General features: G+C 36.8%; 1 non-coding gene across 1 annotated transcript; it reads left to right on the top strand.

The window, feature by feature from the left end:
• The first annotated feature begins 2,295 nt into the window (after nt 1–2,295).
• Nucleotides 2,296–2,405, top strand: LOC141523251 (U6 spliceosomal RNA). Its single transcript, XR_012478434.1, has one exon. It is a non-coding gene; the product is annotated as a U6 spliceosomal RNA (small nuclear RNA).
• The last annotated feature ends 15,377 nt before the right edge of the window (nt 2,406–17,782 follow it).

Raw genomic sequence — 17,782 nt, 5'->3', positions numbered from 1 at the left:
GGTTGCCTCTTTAGAAACCACAAGTCTGTTTCCCTTCCAAGGGGAGTCCATAGAGTGGTGCTATAAGTATGGAGGATTATGTAGATACCTATGGGATGATGCTCATAAGAAAGGAAGGAGATTTGTATCAATCATGTCAGGGAAAATTGTGAATCCTTGCTAATTTCTGCAACCTCTTTATTTTACAGAGGAGGAAACTGAGGCCCAGAGAGGTGGAGTCATGTCCATATAGGTAATAAGTAGTAGAATTAAGATTTGAACCCAGGTCCTCTAATTCCAAATTCATTGTTCTCTCCATCATGTTCTATTTCACAGATAGTCAATAAAATTCTTTCCAGCTCTAAATTCTTTGGTTTTGGGAACTCTTTGATTTCATCTTTGTATTACTGGTATCTAGGACAATGTCTTGTACATTGTACTAGAGATAACCTTAATGAATGTTTGTTAGATTAAATTATTTCACCTCTTCAAGGAAATATGAACACTCCCTCCATTGAATCAAATTTCCTTTAATTTCTAGTGCTCCCTCTCACAATCATTATAAATTTAATTTGCATTTTTCTACATATACTTATATATACATTATATAATACATACATACATACATATATATATATATACATTTTCCCCCTAAATAGACTATAAGCTCCTTGATAGCAGAGAATGTTTCATTTTTGTCTTTCTCTCCTAAGCCTATACTTTAACAGACACATAATTGATGCTTAGTAAGTACTTAACATTGATTATAATTCTTTCATATGCTAGAAGATGGTCTTTATGAGTTGCTATGACATACAACCTTTACCTGCTGTGTAACCTTCTGTTCATTTTATAAAGTTAAATTGAATGATCTTTATCCCCTCTCTGTGAGCTGGCTCCTGTCATCATTATCAATAACTGCGCTAGTGATAGTAGGCATAAGGGTTGTTTAAGGAGAGGAATCAAAGTGAAGGAGAGCTCTAAGGTACTGCTCAGAAAGCTGAATGAAGTTGATGGGAATGTTCATTCAAAAGTAACAAGATGACCTATGACCTAGACTTCCTTACCTCATTCACATACCCTCTCTCCATTCTGACTTTGGATAACTAATTTATTGCTCACAATAGCTAAAGGCTGGCTTCCAATCTGACCACTCTACCATTTACCAGTACCAGGAAAAACATCTTAATGTTCTTTCCTATCTAGGAGTGTGTACAATGGGTAGCCTTTAATTTGGATGTCCTCAGAATTGAAAAACATCATTTCCTGAATCAACTCATGAGATATTTGCAGCACTCAGGATGAAAATAAGCAAACATAAAGATAATGCAGCTAGTATGACTTGTGTGGTAAAGGTAGGGAAATTATGATTATGATGATGATGATGATGATTATTATTATTATTATTATTTAGTTCTTTGCAAGGCAATAGGGTTAAGTGGCTTGCCCAAGGCCACACAGCTAGGTAATTATTAAATGTCTGAGGTCAGATTTGAATTCAGGTACTCCTGACTCCAGGGCCAGTGCTCTATCCACTGTGCCACCTAGCTTCCCCTGATATGGAAATTATTTTTAAGATTTAAAAATTTTTGTTCTAGAGTTCCTGAACACAAAATTGAATATTTCCAGTAAAAATTAAAACAGAAAAAAAGATTATATGTGAGAATTTGGTTTTCTAATATGTACAAATTGCTTTTAAAAATTATCTATAAAAGTTTAACAGTATTTTTGAAACTGTTGTGCTTGTCTCTTTTTGAATTTTGATCTGTTCAATTCTTTTTTTTTTTTTTTGCAAGGCAAATGGGGTTAAGTGGCTTGCCCAAGGCCACACAGCTAGGTAATTATTAAGTGTCTGAGACCAGATTTGAACCCAGGTACTCCTGACTCCAAGGCTGGTGCTTTATCCACTCCACCACCTAGCCGCCCCTATCCGCTACACCACCTAGCCACCCCGATATGTTCAATTCTATGCATTTCATTATTTAAATTTTTTATTGATATCTTGTTTTTATATTACCTAAATTTCTCCCTGAATCTTCTTTCTATACATTGAAAAAAATGCTTTGGGGCAGTTAAATGGAGAGAGAGCCGGTCAGGAGGTCAAAAGACCTGAGTTCAAATTTGATCTCAGACACTTATTAACTGTGTGATCCTGGACAAGCAACTTAAGCCCAATTGCTTCCAAAAAAGAAAAAAACCAAAAACCAAAAGCAAGTGCTTCTTCTTCTTCCTCATATTCCTCCTCTTCTTTCTATCATAGATTCCTTTTTCACCCCCTAAATCCCTAAGTTAAAAAAAAAGAAAAATACGGTTTCTGTGCTTGCTTCAGCAGCACATATACTAAAATTGGAACAATACAGAGAAGATTAGCATGGCCCCTGCGCAAGGACGACATGCAAATTCATAAAGGGAAAAACACAATTCTTACAAGAAGCAAGCATAGCCAAGCAAAACAAATCCATATACTTGCCCTGTCTAAATATGTGTATCTCATTTTGCACCTTAAGTTCGTTTAGTTCTCTGTTAGGAGCTGGGTAAGATGCTCATCATCAGTCATGGTTTTGATCATTGCATTGATTAGAGTAGTAGAGAGATCTTTGAAGAATATGGTAAGATCTTACAAATTGTCTCTTCAAACTATAGTCTCATGATAGCAAAGAATCAGTGAATTAAGTTCAGAGTAGAAGCTAGTGGAAAATATGACTTAGATTCAAGTAATGAAAAGGATTAAAGGTCTGTAGATTACTCAGAAGTGTTGTGACTTTTCAAAAAAAGTTTTATTGATGCACTTTGTCTTTTCATTGCAACTGTTTTTCAATGCCACTCCTGATTAAAACATTCCTTGTGACAAAAATGATTAAACAAAATATTCACTGGACATAGTCTGAAAACATATATAAAATTCTGTCATAGTAATTTCTTCACCTATCTTCATTATGTTTCATTATCTTTTCTCTGTGACTTCCCATTTTTCTCCATTTTTCAGAATTGAAATGTCTTTTAACAATAATTTAATTATTATAATCCTCATTTACACTGCTTTTTTCATTAGGGAAAAGTGTATGTGTGTGTGTTGTATGTGTGTCTTATGTGTGTGTGTGTGTGTGTGACATGGTATGCTAATGTAGACAGAGCAGCTAGATGGTGCATTGGTTAGAGTATCAGACCTAAAATTTATTTAGGGAAGTGGGGTAAATTTACTTGCCCAAGGTCACATGGATAGGAAATTATTAAGTGACTGAGACTAGAATTGAACTCAGGTCTTCCTGACTCTAGGGCCAGTGCTCTATTCACTGTACCACCTAGCTGCTAAAATATATTTTAATCAAATTCATAGAATATATGTAAAATTCTTTGCAAATCTTAAAGCACCATCCTTACTGATCTATCTCATTCCTTTTTATTTCTACTAACATTGCCAGCATCCCAGTTCAGTGTGACAGGAGCGAAGAGGAAAGAGAGGGGGATGGAGAGAAGGGGAAGAAGTAGAAAGGGAAAAAGTGGAGAGAAGTAAGAGGAGGAATGTGAGGAGAGTTTGGGAGACAAGAGAATGAGAGAGTGGGGAAAAGAGTTAGCTCTGGGAAGATGCAATATGTGAGTTTTCTGTCTTCCAATAAAGAGCAAGACCATATCTAGGAAGGGGGTTAGGGAGAGGGGGGAAAGGAAATAAAAATTGCATCAATTTTATTTTATATTTAAAAGGAATAGCAAGTTGTACATAACAGATTTGGAGTTTGATGTGCAATCATCTTTTTTTTAATTCTACTATGTTATGGAAATGATTATTCAATAAACTAAAAAAATAAAATTTGAAAAAAACTTTTCATTGAAATTTTATTTTATTTTCCAGTTACATGTAATGGTAGTTTTTCAACATTCACTCATTTGCAAATTTATGAATTCCACACTTTTCTACCCTCCTTTCCCTCCCTCCTCCCCATGGCAGCAAACAGCTAGTAAAAATTGTCCATGTACAATCCTATTTAACACATTCCCATATTAACTATTTTGTGAGAGAGGAATTAGAACTAAGGGGAAAGAAAAAAAATACATGAGAAAGGAAGGAAAAACATAAAAGAAGTTTTTAAAAAGTCACTATAGTAGGCATTCAGACTCCATGTTTTTTTTTTTCTCTGTATGTGGATAGCATTCGCCATAGTAGCTCTCTCAGAGTTCTTGATCTTTGAACTGCTGAGAGGAGCTACATCCATCATTGTTGATCATATCACAGTGTTGTTGCTAATGTGTACAATGTTCTCTTGATTCTGCTCACTTCACTCATGGAATTCTTTCCAGGCTTATCTAAGGTCTAACCACTCATAATTTCTTTAGAACAATAGTACTTCATAACATTCATATACCATAACTTATTCAGTCATTTCCCAATTGATGAGCACCTCTTGCCTCAGTTTCCGATTCTTTTCCATTAGAAAAGAACTACTAGAAATATTTTTGAATATCTGAGACTTTTCCCATTTTTTATTATTTCTTTGGGATATAGCTCTAGTAGTGGTATTACTGGGTCAAAAGGTTTGAACAGTTTTATTGCTTTTTGGGCATAGTTCTAGACTATTCTCCAGAATGACTGAATCACAACTCCACCAACAGTGCATTAATTCCCAATTTTCCTACATCTTTTCCAACACTGATCATTTTCCTTTTTGTCATTTAGTCAATCTGATAGGTGTGAGGTGGTACCTCAGGGTTGTTTTAATTTGCATTTATTTCTCTAATCAGTAATGATTTGGAGTATTTTTTCATTTGAATATATATCTTTAATTTCTTCATATGAAAACTCCCTATTCATATCCTTTGATTATTTATGAATTGGGGAATAACTTACAATCTTATAAATTTGATTCAGTTCTCTATATATTTTAGAAATGAATTCCTTAACAGAAACACTAGCTATGAAAATTGTTTACCAACTTTCTGTTTTCCTTCTAATCTGGCTGTATTTGTTTTATTAATGTAAAAACATCTTAATTTAATATGGTCATAATTATCCATTTTGCAATTTATAATGTTCTCTGTTTCTTGTTTGGTCATAAATTTCTCCCTTCTCCATAGAGTATGGAGTATTTCTTGTTCTCTTAATTGGTCTATGGTATCGCCTTTTATAATCTAAATCCTGTACCCATTTTTACCTTATTTTGATATAAGATGTGAGATGTGGGTCTATGCCGAGTTTTGCTATACTATTTTCCAGTTTTCCTAGCAATTTTTATCAAATAGTGAATTCTTATCCCAGAAGCTGGAGGCTTTGGGTTTGTCAAACAAAAGTATAGTAGATTACTATAATCATTTAACACTGTTTCTTTTGTAGTTACTCTAATCCACTGGTCCATTACTCTATTTTTTAACTATACTAAGCAGTTTTGATGACTGATACATTATAATATCATTTCAGAGCTGGCTACACTAAGCCACAGTTCCTTTCTAATTTTTTCATCTCTTCTGTTGATCTTTTGCTGCTTAGGTGAATTTCATCACCATTTTTTCTAGTTTCTGTAAAATAATTTTTTTGGTAGTTTGGTAGTTGGATTTAATTTTTTTTTAAAAAAGGTTACTTAGTGTGCTGACAGCTCCCTCTTCTGACAATGTGAAGCATGTGCAGTGGAGTAGGCTTCCACAAGAGGCCACTCACACCTCCATCCAGCTCAAGGGCACATATACAAACCGGCTCACACATCCAAGCTCACATGCAGCATCCTTAAATTCTGAACATGCCCTGCTATATTCATCACCACAAGTGGGTTGCTACAGTAACAGGTGCTGCTGGACTACCTCTGGCTATTAATAGATTCTCTTGGAAGTCACCACAACTGTGACTTCATTCCTGCCTTCCCCAGGCTCTGGCAAAACACCTCCCAGTTCTCAGAGATTTGGGAAAGAAATGGCTTTAGTTAGAAAGATAGAAGGAAAAACTGCATTGACTTAGAGTCTAAGTATTTCTACTTATTCTGTGATAGTCATGGAATCACTGAATTTCACAGAGCCTCAGTTTCCTCAGTTGTAAATTCTTGTAGTACTCTACTGAATAAGGTTATTATGAGGGAAACTATATAAATATGAACTGTTATCAGTACAGGCAATCTAGCTCATCTCACTGCCTCAGGGGAGTTGTAATGCTTCCAATAACCTCCCCTTACCCTAGAAGAAACTCAAAGAAGGTAGGGAAAAAAAAGCCCTGAGTCACTCGATCAAATAAAATCAGTAGCAACTTCCCTTAAACCCTTGCCCAGTACCAGGGGAGTCTAAATAGCAATGAGCCTCAAAATCACCAGGAATTCAACCCCCACCCCCAACTAGAATGAATCAGTACCAATCTCCACATCTGGGCTTTTTGCTTAGAAAAGAACCCTATCAAATTTTCCAGACTTTATTGGTTTGGGAGAGGATGCCCCATTTTCTCCAGGACTCAGAAGAGTGCCAGTTCCTCTTGGGGAACCAGTGGAACAATCCTATTTCCATCATCTTCCCAGACTGCCTTTCATATTGAAAGTTTGTCTCCTAGTTTGCTTGACTGTCTTGAGCTCCATGTTTCTTTGACAGGATTTTGATTTTTCTAATCTTCCCAGGTCTATAGGTTGTCTATAGACAATAATCTACATTTATATGAGATTTGTAGGTGTAAAGAAGTGATGAAGGGGAGGAAAATTCTCAGAATTCTATCCTGGTAGGAGACCTCCCTATCCCCAACTCATCTCAATGTCCTCTCTGGGTTCCCTATTTGTGAAATGAGAATAAATAATCCTTGACCATCTATTACTACTTTTTTCTTTTTTGGAGGCACTTGGGCCTAAGTGACTTGCCCAAGGTCACACAGCTTGTAAATATCTAAGGCCAGATTTATACTTAGGTCCATTTGACTCTAGAACCAGTGACACCTAGCTGCCCCTGCCTTAGGTCCATTTGACTCTAGAACCAATGACACCTAGCTGCCCCTGCCTTATCTACTTCTAAAGGAATTATTGAGAATCTAGTGCAATTCATGATACAATGACATGAACAATGACTCTGGAGTCATAGGATTTGGATTTAAAATTTCAGGTTTGCTAATATCTATTTTGAAGCCATTATACAAAAGTTGACTTTTTTGGAGATAAGTATAGCAGACAGATGGAGCAGTGGATAGAGCACTGAACTAGGAATCAGGAAAACCTGAGTTCACATCCAGTCTCCAAACTTGCTAGCTTTGTGACTCTGGCAAATTGCTTAATCCTGTTTCCTCAGTTTCAAACAAGCCCTTTCATTATCTTTGCCAAGAAAACCACATATTGGGTCACTAAGAGTCAAACACCTCTGAAATGACTGAACAACAAAACATAGCAAATAGGTAGTGAAATGCAGACTGTCATTTGGGGGTAAAAGGAATATTATGCTGTAGTCACTTTAGTTCTTTAGACCTATTCCCCCTAACAAAGACATTGAATAAGATCTTCTCTGAAGTCCCTTCCAGCTCAAAATCTTAAGAATATTCCAAGACTCTAACCAGTCTTCCAGACACTTTCTAGAGTCTTTTTTGCATCACTCATACTATGAATTTACACTTTACCAGCCTCTCCCTTGACTCCATCAAGCTTGTGTTATAATGTAACTGAAAGAATCCTCAGAATCATCTAGTCTAAGTCTTTCATTTTACATATTAGGAGACTAAGGCCCAAAGAGAAATGACTTACTCAAAGATAACCCAATGAATTAGTGGTAGGTAGAGTAATAAAAGCTTACATTTATATAGTGCTTAAAGATTGGCAAAGCAGTTTACAAATATCTCATTTGTCTGTGCATTTCATTTGACCCAGAAATACTACTATCAAGTCTATATTTCAAAGAAAAAGGAAAAGGATCTTTTTGTACAAAAATAGTTATAGCAGCTCTTTTTGTGGTGAGAAAGATTTGGAAATTGAGGGAATCTCCAACTAGGAATGGCTGAACAAGTTGTGGCAAATGATTATAGTCAAATACTATTGGCTTTAAGAAATGACAAGCAGGAATTTCAGAAAAACTTGAGATGACTTAAGTGAACTGATGTAGAGTGAAGTGAGTAGAGTCAGGAGATCATTGTACACAATAACAGCAATATAGCTATTCTCAACAATACAATGACCCAAGACAATTCCAAAGGACTCATGATGAAAAATGTTTTCCACTTCTAGAGAAGAAATTGATGGAGTCTGAATGCAGATCAAAGCATACTATTTTTCAAATTCTTTACTTTTTTCATGCTTTTTTTGCTCTGTGTTTTCTTTCATAATAAGACTGATATATAAATATGATTGCATGATGGAAAATATGTAACCTATATGAAATTGCTTACTATCTCAGAATGAGGAAACAGGAGGGAGGGAGAGATGTTGGAATTCAAAATCCAAAAAGAAATTAATATTAAATGTTTTTACATGTAACTGGGAAAAATAAAATATTATTAAAAAGACAGAAAAACCTTATTTGATCCTTACAATGATCTTGGGAGATCAGTGCTATTATTATCCCCATTTTCCATAAAACTTTACCCTAACCCTGTTTTTTAACACTTGTTTCAGGTCCTTTCTGAGTATGGGTTGACCTGTAACTTCCTTGAGTCCTGTGGAGACTGTGATGTAGATACATGTCATAAGCTTGATTGATGAGACTTGACCAAGCCATACATACCCAATAGGTGTTCCATAAATGTGTGTTCATTGATTCAAAATAAAAAATCAATATGGGAAGATTTGTATGTCCAACACAGAGAAGAATTAACTATGAAAACAGTATAGACAATGATGACAGAAATGTAAATGAAAAGAACAATGAAGCAAAGCTGATTGCTATATAATTATATTGATTAATCTTACAGCTAGGTAGCCCAATGGACAGAGTGTCAATGCTGAAGTCAGGAAGACTCCTCTTCCTGAGTTCATATGTGATCTCAGATACTTACTAGCTGATGTGATCTAGAGCAAGTCATTTAATTCTGTTTCCTCAGTTTTCTCATCCGTAAAATGAGCTGGAGAAGGAACTGGCAAATCATTCCAATATCTTTGTCAAGAAAAATGAAATGGATCACAAAGAATCAGACATTGCTGGATTGACTAAACAATAGCAAACTTGACATAAGAAGAGATGATGATGATGAGGTTGATGTTTGTCCTTCATTTTTGGGGGAGTTTTTGCAAGGCAAATGGGGTTAAGTGGCTTGCCCAAGGCCACAGAGCTAGGTAATTATTAAGTGTCTGAGGCCAGATTTGAACCCAGGTACTCCTGACTTCAGGGCCAGTGCTCTATCCACTGCACCACCTAGCCGCCCCTGTCCTTCATTCTTGAAGAAGACCATGATGTCAGGGAGGTGATGCCATGACAAGTGCATGAATTGGATTTGAGTGAGGGGGTGCTGTGCTAAGTCATCAGCCTTACTTTCTCCTCCAGTGCCATCTGAGTCAAGTGGCCAGATATGAATCAGGACAATTGGAGATGCCCATGGATGCGAGGCAATTAAGGTTAAGTGACTTGCTCAAGGTCATATAGCTAAGTGAGTGTCAAGTATCTGAGGCTGGATTCGAACTCCTGTCCTCCTGAATCCAAGACCAGTGCTCTATCCACTGACCTAGAAGAGATGAGGAAATGTATGTCACTCCAGTCATTGGAAAAGCAGAGGACTATGGATAAGGAATGTTTTATATATTATCAAATACAATTGGTCAAACTATTTATTTATCTATCTGTTTGTCTTTATAATTTTTTTTAAAAGGAAAGGCTTCCTGGAAGTGGAAAGGGGATATCAGCCAGAAATGTTGATGATGTAAAAATAAAAGGCATCAAAAATTTTTTACAAGTTTAAGGCCATGATTCTCTCTTATCCCACCTTTTCCATTTCCATTTGTTAGCTCCTTCATACCTCTTCCTCTCTATACACCAAAAGGTTTCAGACACCAAAAAGTTATGTCTTTAGTCATGTTATTTCCTCCTCTTAATCTCTTCTTTTTGATCTATCTTTACCTCACAGGTTGTCATGAGGATCCACTGAGATAATAACATGTGCTACCTGTTTCATGAAGTCTTCCTGAATCTGAAAGATTCCAGTGACAAATGATCTATTCCATAACTGATCTCTCATAGCACTTTGTTTCTATCTTTAGAGGCAGTTGGGTAGGACTGTGGATGGAGCATTGAGTCCAAAGCTGGAAATAGCTGAATTAAAATCAGACCTCCAGTACTTGCTACTAGTTATGTGATGCTGGGCAAGTCACTTAATCTCTATCTTCTTCAGCTTCTTCAACTATAAAATGAGAGTAAAATTAGCATCCATCTTCCAGGATATTTAGGAGGATCAAATGAGTAATATTTTTAAAGTTTATAACACAGTGCTGGCACATAGTAGGCACTGAATAAATGTTTGTTTGTTTTCTTCCTTCCTCTATTATGATGCTTATATTATTCTGCATTGTATTGGAAGTATATATCTTTTCTACCCTGCAAGACTATGGGGGGGGGGGGGAACAAAACCATTTGGTCTTCATTTTACAAATAATAGCATTAATGAAAATAAATAATGATTGAATTTTTCATCATTTTTTCATTCAGCATTTATCAGGAAGTGGATAGGTGGTGAAAAAGGTAAGAGACCTGGACATAGCATAAGGAAGACCTGAGTTAAAATTCAAACCTCAGACACTTATTTAACATTGCATCACTAGAAAAATCAGTTAAGTTAGCTCAGATTCAATTTCCTTATCTGTACAATGGGGATAATAATAGTACCTCTTCACTGGGTTATCGTAAGGATCCATTGATATCACAAAACAAATATATATAAATATAATAATCATGTATATATATATAAAACAACACAAAATATGTAACATGTATGCGCATTTCTGTAGTTTAGAAAAAATATATGTGCATGTGATACACACAATACACAAACATATGTAACACATTAAAATAGCAAAATTAATATACACATATGTATACATATATGTACACACATATGTATATATTACACATATTTAAGTCTATTAATGCTAGGTTGGTGCTGAAGATATAAAGATAAAAAGAAAACATTTTCTGAACCCATAGAGCTTTGAGGGGGGAGACAATGTGTACATTTCTGAGGGACTGCAAACTTGATAATAGCTATCAGTTACATAGCATTGAAAAGTTTGTAAAGCATTTTTTATATATTATTTCATCAGATCCTCACCATAAGCCTGTGGGCAGGTGCTATAATTATTCCATTGGCCAGATGGGGAAATTGAGGTTGAGAGAGGTTCAGTGATTTACTCAGGGTCACACAAATAACAAGCAGTTATATAAAAAGGAGATACAGAATGTTTTTTGGGGGAGTGGGAAGAGGGCACTAATTGTGGGTGGGAGTGAGATGTATTTTATGTTAGAAGGTGGCACTTGAAAGAAGCTGGGAATTGCAAGATGTGGAGGTGATGAGGGTCTGCATTTAAGTTGGAGCAGAGTTGGTGGAGACACAAAGAAATGGAAGATGGGTATGAGTAGTTCAGTCTGGCTAGAATGGCAACTGTATGGAAAGAAATATGCATAAACTTGGCACAGAAATCCAGTTGGAACTAGCTTATGAAGAGCTTTGAGAACCACACAGAGGAGTTTGTGTTTTATCCCAGAGGCAAGAGGGAGTTTTTATTGCTTTTTGAGCCTGGGAGTGATATGGTCAGACTGTGTTATGGAAACATTGCTTTGGCAGCTATACAGAGAATGGATTGCAGAAGGGAGAGACTGGAACCATTGAGACCAACTTGAAAGCCACTGAAAACATCCAGGGGGCAGTTAGGTGGCACAGTAGGTAGAGAACCAGAAATGGAGTCAGGAGGACCTGAGATCAAATCCAGATTCAGGTACTTGATGTGTGACTCTAAACAAACCATTTAACCTTATTTGCCTCAGTTCCTTATTTGTAAAATGAGCTGGAGAAGGAATTAGTAAACTACTCCAGTATCTTTGCCAAGAAAACCTTAAATGGGGTCATGAAGAGTCAGACATGACTGAAACAATTCAACTACCAAAAGCAAAGTAAATGTTTTACATTCAAGGAAGAAATGATAAATACCTGAAGTGAGTTGGTAGTCATTGAGGGAAGAAAAAGGGATGAGTATGAGACATTTTTTGGAGGTAGCATCAACAAGAATTGGTAACTGGATATGAGAGAAGAGGACAGCATACCCCAATTGAGATTATCAGCCTGGGTGACTGGAAGGATGGAAGTGCCCTCGACAGAAAGAGGGAAGTGAAGAGGGGCAAAAGATTTAGTGTAAAAGGCTTTAGACATGTTGAATTTTTGTTCAATGATCAAGGATAATCCTGAGAGATCTGTTAAGGAAAATGCAATTAACATTCAGAGAACAAACTATGGTTTCTGAATGTAGAGCTAAGTACTATAGTCACATTTTAAAAGAACTTCTTTCCTATAGTTTCCCCCACCTTAATTCTACTTCCTCATGAAATTATGTTAAACATGATTGTGCAAGTTTTATCAGTTTATTCACTGCCATGGGGAGGGGGAAGGGAAGGGATGGTGATAGAAAAATATGGAATTTATAAACTTGCAAATGCATAAATGTTAAAAACTACCTTTGTATGCAATTGGAAAAATTAAATAAAATTTCCATGAAGGGAGAAAAAAGACATGTTAAGTTTGAGAGGTCTCTAGTTAATCTAGTTGGAAAAGTTCAACAGACAAATTAGTTAGTGATACAAGAATAAATCTCAAGAGAGAGACTAGGGAATGGTTCCATAGATAACAATAACTACCATCTCTATGACACTTTAAAATTTTCAAAGCACTTTACAAATATTTTATCTCCATAAGAACCTTGGGAGATAGGTTATTTCCATTTTACAAATGAGAAAACTGAGGCTGAGAGAATTAAGTACCTTGCCCATGATCATGCTAACTTTTCATTGCTTTATCATTTTGGGGAGAAGGGAGAATGCCAAATTCTATATTCAAAGCTTGACTCTTTTCCCACCTAATATCAATTTCACAATGAACATATATAGGAACCAGTCAATCATTTATTATTATAATTATCCAATTAGAGAAGGTATACATAGGAGAATAGACCAGACAATAGAGAGTGAAGAAGCTCTCCCATTATGAGTAAGCTCAACTAAAAGGGAGAGTTTAAGATCTCACTTGAGAGGAAGTTTTCTGGAGACTCTAGAGAAACAAGCTGAGAATAGAGACAAATGAGATTTTTGTAAAGTATTAAAGTGCTAATTATCATCATTTATGCATCCATTCCCTATTCCCTGTGAATAAATGAGATCAAATTTGAACTCAAGTCTTGCTAAATCCAGGTAGATCATTCTATTCACTGTATCATCTGAAGGTCATTTGCATAGAGATGTTAGTTGGATTCATAGGAGTTGATAAGGCCATCAAGTGGGACAGTCATTTGATTCATTTGAAGTATATAATACAAATTTTGTGCTACCTGATCCCATCTGAGGTAAATATGCAAAAACCCCCATTTTATAGGTGAGAAAACTGAACTGACAGATGAAGTGGCCTAAGGTGACAAAGCTAGTTCTTGAACTCAGATCTCTAGCTCCTTTTCCCACTATACTATGTTGTCATCCATTCATAGTTGTATCCCTCTCAATAGAAAATTCAGAGGAGGTTGGACTAATAAAAGGGTTCTTTCCAAATCTGATATTCTGTGATTCTTTAGTATTGGCCCACCCCTCTTTCTTAACTGGCTCTTCTCATCTCCCACCTCTCTCTCTCTCTCTCTCTCTCTCTCTCTCTCTCTCTCTCTCTCTCTCTCTCTCTCTCTCTCTGATGGTGTTTTTCCCTTCCTCATTCTCTCCAGAAATAATCTCCTCCTCCTTTTGTTCTTTTACTCTCCCCTTGCTCCCTTCTGTGTCCTAACCTGTCCTCTTTTGGCCTCCACCTAGCCTTTCCCTTCTCCTGCTTCTCCTGATTGAAAAGGGTCTCCATTCTCTACTCATGTCTCCCTAGGTCCAGGTCTTCCCCCCCACCCCAGTCTCTTTACCTTCATTTCATCTTCTCCCTCCTTGTTTCCCTATCCACAGACAAGGGTTCAAGGAAATGAGCAGGCCATTGGGTGGGAAAGCAGCAATATTAGGAAGTGAAATATTTTCAGAGAAGCTGAAAGGGCTGAGGCATAAGATCCCTTAGGGATGCTGTACCTCCAGGCTTCTCTCTCAAATTGAAAATCCTCTGAAGGACCTTTTTCTTCACTTGCACTCAAGAAGAATTAGCAGGATCTTTGCAAGAGATGGGAGATTTACTCCAGTTAATAAAATGTCTGATCCTCAGGGCTTAAGTTTAGATGGATGGTTTGGTGGGACAGTTTCAGCTGTGTTCACCTTCATCCAGCTCTGGAGAGAAACGTTTGTGTGTGTGTGTGTGTGTGTGTGTGTGTGTGTGTGTGTGTGTTTACAGCTTTGCTCACTGGAACAAATCCTGACCCTATAATCAGGACACCCAAATCCAAATCCCAGCTCTGACCTTTAGAATTAACAATCATTTAGCCTCCTAGGTCTCAGTTTCTTTATTGGTAAAATTGAGGTTGGATTACACGATCTCCAAGTTTCTCTCATATCTAGGATTATAATTCTCTGAGTCGATGAAGTAGTTGATGTGGGGTCTATGCTTAGAAACTGTAGAGTGTATGAAAATAAGTGTTTCCATTGGAGTATAAAAGTATATATATATATATATATATATATATATTTACTTATTTATATATGAAGATATATATGTGTGAGTATGGGTAAGAATAATTTCTCCTGCCTCCAGTCTCTTTTCTTCTGTCATCCACAAAACTGCCATATTGAATATCCTTGAAGCTTAGGTTTAACAACATATCCTCCTGATGAAAAAAACTTGTTGCTCTTCATTGCCCCAAGGATAAGATACAAACTTTTCCCTTAGGCATTTTAAACTGTTCCACAATCTGGCTCTAAAGCTTTTTTCCCCTATAGAGAGCCCTGTTTAGAATACTCTGCTTAATTCATTCAACCTCTTGGAATACTAAGTTTCATTAAAGATCCATATAAAGTCTTTCCCCAATTGATAGCACTCAAATGAGATAATATTTATACAGTACTTAGCACATCATCTGGCAACACAGTAGGTTCTTAATAAATGCTCAAAACAAAACATCATCACTTCCAATTTTTAATTTTTTCATCCTTTGCATTTGGCATGGGAATGGAAACTCTGAAACATTCTGGTTGGCACCTTCTCAAAGGTCAGTACTTTTATAAAGTTTTATAGAATTGGGAAAGTGAGAGAAGTGATGGGACTAGCCTAGGGTGATACTAGCATCAGAGGTGGAATTTAAACCTAGATCTTTCTAGCTTCTTGGCCAGCTCTCTATCTGCTGTCCCATATTGCCTCTCTTTATTCTTATTTTTTACTTATCTTTTTGTACATGCCGCTTTTCTCTGGGAGAAGGGAAGTTCTTTAAAGGAAGGGATTTATTTTCCTTTTTTTGTTTTTGTCTCCCCAGCAGTTTAGTACAGTGTCTGGCATCTATTAGGTGTTTAATAAATGTTTGTTGACTTGAGTATGTGTGTATAAGTGGATTGTATGTGTGGGTGAGTGTCAGAGTGTTCCCATTCAGAGCTCACAGATTTCCGTGGGGATGAGTCATGGGTTGGGAGTCTCATTAAGATACAGCCAGCAGATAAGGACTGGCTGCCTTCTTAGGACTCTCCATACTCATGTCAGAGGGAGTTGTCTTCCTCCAGCCCAGAGCTGAAATGACTGTCAGAAGCAGTTCTTGAATGAAGGAAGTCCCAGGAATTTGAGTGTCAGAGTCAAGAATGGAGGTAGGGATGGGTGGGGTATATGTAAGTCCAACTGCTAGAATCCTTTCCCCTTAGGGAATCAACCATGGAAATGGAAGTAAACTGATGGAAAGTGTTCATGGCCTAAGAGTTGGAAACTTGGATTCTTGTTCCAACTTCACCTTTAATTCACCCTGTGACCTTGAGAAAGTAACCTTTCTCTGTTGCTTCAGTTTCCTTTTCTGTAAAATGAGGTTAGATTAGAACAAGGGTTAGTCATCTTTTTCTGTGTTCCTTGACTTTGGAAGTCTGGTGAAACATAGATACTTTCTCAGAAAAAAAAAAGTTTTTGATGCATAAATAAAAAACATCAAATTGGAAATATTGAAATACAATTATCAAAATATTTCTTAAAGATCTTAAAAGATCTCAGCATAAGAACCCCTGTCCTTAAAAGAACTTCTTGGAATTTCTCTGGTGGATTTATGACAAAGAAGGCAACTCACCCCAGAGACAGAGCTATTGGAATCTGAACACAGACTGAAGTACATTTTTTCTCTCTCACTCACTATTCTTGAGGTTTCTCATCTTCTTGGGAGGGGGCTTATGTTTACTCTTAAACAAAATTATTGTAATAAGATAAAATAAATAAACCAAAAAACAAAAAAGAAAAAAACTTGCTTGATCTATCATTATGTGGAGTCAAACTTCTCTCAGATATCTTCAAAGCTTTGTTTGAGCTTGAATAGTTAGAATTAAGGTAACTTTCTACCACCCTTCTAGGTGGGAGGGAAAGTGATGTGTAATGATTCTATACTTCCTACCTCTTCTCTATAAAACATGGTAGAACAGAGAGGGTTCTTGGTATGACCTGGCTCTTAGAAAGAGGAGTAAGCAGGGGAGAAGGAGCAATTTAGAGACCTGAGCTTCTAGATCTTTACAAATTTGTTGACTAATCCCTTGGAATAATCTGGGGGTAGGGAGAGAAACTCTGAATGAGCTGAACCCAGCCCTTTCAGTGATCTTTCCTAAAGAGGGGCCTATGCTCTGTACAAGTCCCCAAAACCCAAGTTCCAGTGTCCAGAGGCTTGGTTCATAGTTGGAATAGGAGCTTCAGTGAGTATAGTGTTTAACTTGCCCATTTAGCCAGAGAGGAAGGAATATTGCAGGATTAGCTTAATGTTGAAAGCAAATTAGACTCTGTAACTGGAGGCAGCTTGGATTATGGGCTGGGTTCTTAGGTAGTCCTAGAATCTGGATGGGTGGGTAAGTCATGAAATATTTGTTGCAGATTTTTGATGGGGGTGAAGGTAATTATCATTATCATGGTCATGGAGTGGGAAAGGGGAAAACTTTTCTCTCCTTATTCCCCAGAAGATTACAAGAACAGGTGCCTCCCCATCCCCTGAGCATGGAAGATGTCTTGTATATGAATGTTCACTTACACAGTTCCCCTAGTCCTAGGATATGCTCCTTCCCCTTCCCCTACTTCATGACCTACTGATCTTTCTTTAAGGTGGATGTTGATTCTAACTTTCTTTCCTCTGAGCTTCTGCAGACTATATGTTTACTAATCATTTTGTAGTTTAATTTAATGTGGTCTGATATGTTTACTGTTTCCTAAATATGTCTCATCTCCCCAGTTAAGACTATATGCTCTATTACATCTATTCAATTTAGCAGATAATAGTATATAGTACTGGTGATGTAATGGAGACAGCACGATTTGAAGTTAGGAAGACTTGGCTTCAACTCTGCCTCAGAAATTTACTAACTGTATAATCCTGTGTGAGCCACTTAGCCAGTTTCAGTTTCCCTCTCCATAAAATAGGGCTGGTCAAGTGAGAGTTCCCTTTTGGTTTCTAATTTCCAGGAGGAAGGGAAAAAACTCTGGAAAGAACTGATGTGAGAGAAACTGACAGTCTCCATCATGATCCTAGCTCCAGTTTTCTATTCTAGAGTCTTCAAGGATCTTCCTCTTGGGTGAGATGTAGGACTTTCCCTCTTAGTTGAGCAAGAGTTATCTCAT

Source organism: Macrotis lagotis, chromosome 4 (assembly GCF_037893015.1).
Source record: "Macrotis lagotis isolate mMagLag1 chromosome 4, bilby.v1.9.chrom.fasta, whole genome shotgun sequence".
Lineage (NCBI taxonomy): Eukaryota > Metazoa > Chordata > Mammalia > Peramelemorphia > Peramelidae > Macrotis > Macrotis lagotis.
This window is presented reverse-complemented; position numbering and strand designations above follow the sequence as displayed.